Source organism: Lithobates pipiens, unplaced genomic scaffold, assembly GCF_037356315.1.
Source record: "Lithobates pipiens isolate NorthernLeopardFrog02 unplaced genomic scaffold, aLitPip1_a1.2 Scaffold_8, whole genome shotgun sequence".
Taxonomy (NCBI): Eukaryota; Metazoa; Chordata; class Amphibia; order Anura; family Ranidae; genus Lithobates; species Lithobates pipiens.
In genome coordinates, this window is record NW_027507903.1 from 628,211,577 (window position 1) to 628,218,571 (window position 6,995).

Below are 6,995 nucleotides of genomic sequence, written 5' to 3' on the forward strand. Positions count from 1 at the left end.
TTTAACCACTTCAGCCCCGAAAGGATTTGCCCCCTTAATGACCAGGCCATTTTTTGCGATACAGCACTGCGTCGCTTTAATTGACAATTGCGCGGTCATGCGGCACTGTACACTGACAAATTTGACATCCTTTTTTCCCAAAAATAGAGATTTCTTTTGGTGATATTTGGTCACCTATGCAGTTTTTTTTTTTTTTTACTTTTTGCTATAATACTGTACATATACAAAAAAATATATACATATTTAAAAAACACATTTATTCATCAAATATTGTATCCAAAAGTAGGAAAAAAGGGGAGCAGGGGATTTTTATGCGGTACACTTTATAAAGAGACAGAGATTTCTTATAAAAGAATTCATAGCTTTAATATTTAGAAATATATTAAAAATATTTTGTAAAGACAAAAATAGAAAATACACTATTTATACAAAACAGTACATGACATAAGGCATAGGGGATCCTGAAAATGTTAGTTGCTGAGAATGATCGTATTTCCTCCCGACATGTTTCGCGTTTTTGCTTCTTCAGGGGAGTATGCAACTAACATGAACATAAACACAAAGAAAAAGTTTAAAAATACAGAATGTACATCTATGCCGTACAATTAAGTACACATACAATTCAGGACATTAAATATGAAATTGGTCTCAATGTGCTTAGTCCGAGGAGGTACAATGCTTACCCAGGTATAGTCATTCCCAACATCGCAACACACAAGCCAATAGATGGTGGAATAGGTGGCAGAAATTATGGGACAGGATCAAGTGCTAAAAACAACCCAGCCCCATGCAGGGCATAGATGGAGGTAGACAAGCGCTAAAAAGATCAAAAACAAAATCCAGAGATAAGTGCTGAGTTTACAAATCCAGCACAGACATTGAAAAGTGTTACTTTGTAACAGAAAGGGTAAACGATAACATTCCCTCAATTATAAGAGGGAATTGGGGCTGAAGAGCATGCCTCCATATTAAGACAAGAAATACTGATTATCAGAGGAGTGAAACAATTGATTGTAATTATAATTAGGGTTACGTCTAATTAGTATATAGGTCATAAAAGGTAACTGTTTGGGATATATAACTTGTATGCTGTTAAAAATAATAAAGAGGAATAAAAATTGTTTTTACCTGCAGTTATAGTCAAAGATGAAAAAATTAGTTCCATGTGATAATATTGATGCAGTACAGGTGCAACAGGTCACAATGAAAAAATCAATCGATTCATTGTAGTGTTTTGTAAATTACAGAGTGCAGCGCTATGCTGCCACTCTAAGCTTGCTGAACCTACAAGCAGATAAGGGGAAGGATGAAATAGATATAGGTATGTATGAGTAGGAAAAGATGTTACAGCAGTATAGAATTCAACTGAAAAAATATATTTACCAAACAGAAAGGGTCAGCGTGGCGGCAGTGTCTGTGCTGAACCTGCACTACAGGTGAGATAACAGCGCTGCCTTTTAAATCCCCCATCCATCGAGCCGGCGTCTGACGTCACCGGCTCGATGCGGACAGCCATAGGTGGAAGCAGTGAGCATGTGCAAAGCCTTTCGAATCGGCATTTAAACTACCAACCCCATAATGCCTCAGTGCTGACACGAGGTTTGTTTGGATAGATGCTGATGGAGATGGGGCTGCGCTGGCTCTCCGCCCTTAAAGGGGCGGGAAGACAAAGGCCAGCATAAGGGGCAGATAAAGCGGCGATTGTCATGGCTTCTAACCCAAAAGCGGATTACATGTCCCCGTCCACCTCAAATCGGGAGCCACCTGGGGAAATAACCCAGCGGCGCCCTTGGGTGTTCATATGCCCTTACATACTTGGAGCCAGGGGAGAAAAAAACAAAGGATCCAGTCCCAAACCACAGGATAGTAAGGCTTAGGAATGCGGTGTAGGGAAGAAGGGAGAGAGCAAAGCTCCTCAATGTGGACGGGACTCATAGAGAGCAACAGAGATCCCTAAGTGTGCAGACCATGAAACCCATCTTGGGCCAAGCACAGCGAGACATCAAGAAGCATATAGTGCATGTAAAACAATAATAGTAATTAGAAATGACATTTGTTGATATAAAGAAGTATTTTTAGATATGACATAAACATGGCAATAAAGAAAATAAAAATAAAATTGAAAAAATAATAATTGACACAAAATAAATTGGGAAGGGGGTAAGGGAAGGGAACAGACAAGGGGAAGGGGGGGGGGGGAAAGGATGAACAGAAAGGGAAAAAGGGGATGTCACTTCTCTCTCTCCATGCCAGGTTCCACGGGGGCTCACAGCTGAGGCAGGAGGGTCCATGAAACAGACAAGCAAAAATTAGCTATAAAAAAGATCTGTAGCTTATATTTTCATTGAAACCAGGATATTTTGTGGCTTTTAGGGTAAAGATCCACTTGGCTTCAGTTTGTAAAAGAAGCTTATCCACTGAGCCACCTCTTGAGTTTAGAGGTATATGGGCCAGGGCTGAGAATCGGATCCAGTTGGGGTCGAAGGCATGATGCATGCCAATATGCCTGCTTATGGCTGTAATTATTTTTTTATTGAGAATAGGTTTGATGTGGTCTTTTATGCGGATAGAAAATAGTCTTTTGGTTTTGCCAACGTAAAATCCTCCACAACGGCATTGGGCTAAATATACAACGCCTGGAGTGGAACATGTGACGTGAAATTTCGGAACAAACAGACTGCCATTTGGCAGTCTGATCTTTCGAGAATTGTGTATATAGGGACACATGTCGCATTGCCCGCATGAATAAGTACCAAGCTGTTTAAGTTCAGTTTCCCCTGAAGGGTCCTGAAAGTGACTTCTAACTAAGCTGTCCTTGAGTGATTGAGGTCTCATATAGGTGATTGATGGTACATCATTTATATACTGGTTGACAATGGGGTCAGCTTTTAGAAGAGGCCAAAACTTTTGAATTATAGCACGGAAAGAATGATGTTGGTTAGAGTATTTTGTAATGATACGTACTTTATTATCCAAATTTTTTTGAGTATTGGAGAAGAGAAGGGAAGTCCTATCTTTATTTTTTACTCTATTATATGATTTTTTCAGAGATACATGACTGTATCCACGTGCTCTAAGTCTTTTGTATAAATCATTGGCTGCGATCTTGAAGTCCGAGTCAGTACTACAATTGCGTTTGGCCCTTAAATATTGGCTATAAGGGATGCTCTTAAGGAGAGGTTTTGGATGAAAGCTTGTCGCATGCAAGACCGTGTTGCCAGCAGTGGGCTTTCTGTATAAGGCAGAATATAAATGTCCAGTGGCATCGATTTTAATAGTTAGGTCCAAAAATTCTATAGAGTTTTGACTGTAATTTAACGTAAACTTTAAATTAAATGAATTCACTGAGAGTAAATTAAAGAAAAGCAACAAATCTGATTCTGATCCTGACCAAAAAAATAAAATATCATCAATATACCTGTACCAGGCTGTGATGTTATTTAGAAAAGGGACAAGGTCTTCACGCGAGAAGGTATCTTTTTCCCACCCCCCCAGGTACAGGTTGGCATACGATGGGGCGCATTTGGTCCCCATCGCAACCCCCTGTACCTGGAGGTAGTGGGATTGGTTAAATTGAAACACATTGTGCTTTAAAATAAAATCCAATAGCTTCATAACAAATTCAAATTTACATTTATTCATCAGTTTATTCATCAGTTTAGGTCAATATATATTTTTCAACATATATTTGGTAAAAAAATTGCAATAGGCATATATTGATTGGTTTGCGCAAAAGTTATCGCATCTGCAAAATAGTGTCATGAACTAGATGTGACCAGAACTGTGTGACTGCGACAAAGTGAACCAGACACAAATAAGTGAAGGTAAATTTATTAAGCAAACGCATATAAATGTGAACACACCACCAATACGAACTAAGTGAACAAACCAAACAACCAAACAGTGAAGATAAGTAAATAAACCAGTATATGTAACAAAAGGGAGTACCGGAATCGTAGTCAAGCCAGGCCGGGGTCATAAATAGGAGGTCAGCAGATGGGGGGACAAGGAGAAGGGAACAGGTACAGGAGGCAGGATGCAGGGATCAGGTAGCAGGAATCAGGGATGCAGGAATCAGGGATGCAGGAATCAGGGATGCAGGAATCAGGGATGCAGGAATCAGGGATGCAGGGATCAGGTAGCAGGGATCAGGTAGCAGGGATCAGGTAACAGGGATCAGGTAACAGGGATCAGGTAACAGGGATCAGGTATCAAACAGGCTGCAGGTCAGGGCTCAAGGACAATACCAAGGCGAAGTGTATATGAACTTGCCGGGTATTTATAATGGCTGCTGTCAGTCATGTGACGCCTGACTGCAGAGGGCAATACCTGCTCCATACTGCCAGGATCCCTCCGCTGGTGGACACCAGTACTGCGGACCAAAGATGACATAATTCCAGCAGGAGACACCTGCTGGTGGATCGCAGTACTGCATGCCAAATGATTGATATTACCAGCGGAGGGAACCTTTCCTGACAGTACCCCCCCTCAAAGGAGCGACCTCCGGATGCTCCAACTAGCAGTTGCTGGGGAAAGTCCACTGCGTCAAGCTGGGCTATGGGCAAAGTCTCATTAGGTTGGGTAATGGACACTTCAAGCAGGGCAGCAGACAGAACCACATCGGACCGGGAAGCGTGCACATCGGGCTGGAAGGCGGGCAGCGGCACGTCAGGCTGGAAGGCGGGCAGCGGCACGTCAGGCTGGAAGGCGGGCAGCGGCACGTCAGGCTGGAAGGCGGGCACGTCAGGCTGGACAGCAGGCACATCAGACTGGAAGGCATCGGACCGCAAGGCCGGGACATCAGACTGGAAGGCGTCGGACCGCGAGGCCGGGACATCAGACTGGAAGGCATCGGACTGTGAGGCCGGGACATCAGACTGGAAGGAATCGGACTTCGAGGCCGGGACATCAGACTGGAAGGAATCGGACTGCGAGGCCGGGACATCAGACTGGAAGGAATCGGACTGCGAGGCCGGGACATCAGACTGGAAGGCGTCGGACCGCGAGGCCGGGACATCAGACTGGAAGGAATCAGACTGCGAGGCCGGGACATCAGACTGCGAGGCCGGGACATCAGACTGGAAGGAATCAGACTGCGAGGCCGGGACATCAGACTGCGAGGCCGGGACATCAGACTGCGAGGCATCAGACTGCAAGGCCGGGACATCAGACTGGAAGGCATCAGACTGCGAGGCCGGAACATCAGACTGGAAAGCATCAGACTGCGAGGCCGGGACATCAGACTGGAAAGCATCAGACTGCGAGGCCGGGACATCAGACTGGAAAGCATCAGACTGCAAGGCCGGGGCATCAGACTGGAAGGCATCAGACTGGGAGGCCGGGGCATCAGACTGGAAGGCATCAGACTGGGAGGCCGGGGCATCAGACTGGAAGGCATCAGACTGGGAGGCCGGGGCATCAGACTGGAAGGCATCAGACTGGGAGGCCGGGGCATCAGACTGGAAGGCATCAGACTGGGAGGCCGGGGCATCAGACTGGAAGGCATCAGACTGGAAGGCCGGGGCATCAGACTGGAAGGCTTTAGACTGGAAGGCCGGAACATCAGACTGGAAGGCATCAGACTGCAAGACCGGAACATCAGACTGGAAGGCATCAGACTGCAAGGCCAGGGCATCAGACTGGAAAGCATCAGACTGCAAGGCCGGGACATCAGACTGGAAGGCATCAGACTGCAAGGCCGGGACATCAGACTGGAAGGCATCAGACTGGAAGGCCGGGGCATCAGACTGGAAGGCATCAGACTGGGAGGCCGGGGCATCAGACTGGAAGGCATCAGACTGGGAGGCCGGGGCATCAGACTGGAAGGCCGGGGCATCAGACTGGAAGGCGTCAGACTGGAAGGCCGGGGCGTCAGGCTGGAAGGCGTCTGGCTGGAAGGCCGGGGCGTCAGGCTGGAAGGCGTCTGGCTGGAAGGCCGGGGCGTCAGGCTGGAAGGCCGGGACGTCAGGCTGGAAGGCGTCTGGCTGGAAGGCCGGGACGTCAGGCTGGAAGGCGTCAGGCTGGAAGGCCGGGACATCAGGCTGGAAGGCGTCAGGCTGGAAGGCCGGGACATCAGGCTGGAAGGCCGGGACATCAGGCTGGAAGGCGTCAGGCTGGAAGGCCGGGACTGGCACTCCGGGCTGGGACAGATTGGTAGGTGTGGAGGCAGGTTGGGTTAATGGTAAGATCATTTTGGTTGGGAAAAACTTTCGCTTTTTCTTTGGCTTAGCTACTGAAGCTCTGTAGGTGACTGCAGGACTGTAAATAAGGGGTGCAGCAGACTGGAAAGGAGGATTGTGATATGGCAGAGAAGAGGTACCAGTAGCTGGGGAAAGAACTTGTGGGTTTGTAGACAGCGGAGAGGAGGCAGGTGAGTTGAATGCAGGGTAAGTACAGGGAGCAGAGACTGGATAGGAGTATTTGGTTGGGAGCAGCGTGTACTGGGCTGCAACTGAGGTTGACATGGCTGATGGGGAAACATACTTTTGGGTAGGCTCATATCTGATGGCAGAGGTGGATTGTTTGGCTGGGGCTGATTGCACCATGTCAGACCATGCTGAAAGTAAGGGTTGTACAAACTGAAGTTTTAAGCCTCCCTGTCTAACAAAAGACTGAGCAGATACAATGCACTCAGCAATCACCTGTGGGGAACAGGCTGAGTAGTGTTCACAAAAATCAGAAGGATCATCTTCAAAAAGCCATACTAAAGATACAACCTGATTCATATCAAAAGGAGGAGTGAAATCATCACGGCCATCTGGGATACAGGGCAGGGCTAGCTCAGTACAGATCTTTATCAAAGGCTGCACCTCCTCAAACAATATATAACCCTGATCAACCAGGGAGTGAGCCAAACGCATAGCTGCAAACAACTGGTCACTAGACCATCCTTTCAAAGCCTGGCGGCAATAATCACCACTCTCAGATGCCAGCAGAGAAAGATAAATGATCTCATCAGCATTCATGTTTGCAACCAAACTGAAGCAAATGGTTCC

The 6,995-nt window shown here is 46.7% G+C and overlaps 1 long non-coding RNA gene across 1 annotated transcript; it reads right to left on the reverse strand.

Annotated features, from left to right (window-relative positions):
- Positions 1-438: 438 nt before the first annotated feature.
- Positions 439-1,275, reverse strand: LOC143964014 (uncharacterized). Its single transcript, XR_013271062.1, has 3 exons — positions 1,129-1,275; positions 684-817; positions 439-541 (listed from the first exon to the last, which is right to left on the reverse strand). It is a non-coding gene; the product is annotated as an uncharacterized LOC143964014 (long non-coding RNA).
- Positions 1,276-6,995: the final 5,720 nt, after the last annotated feature.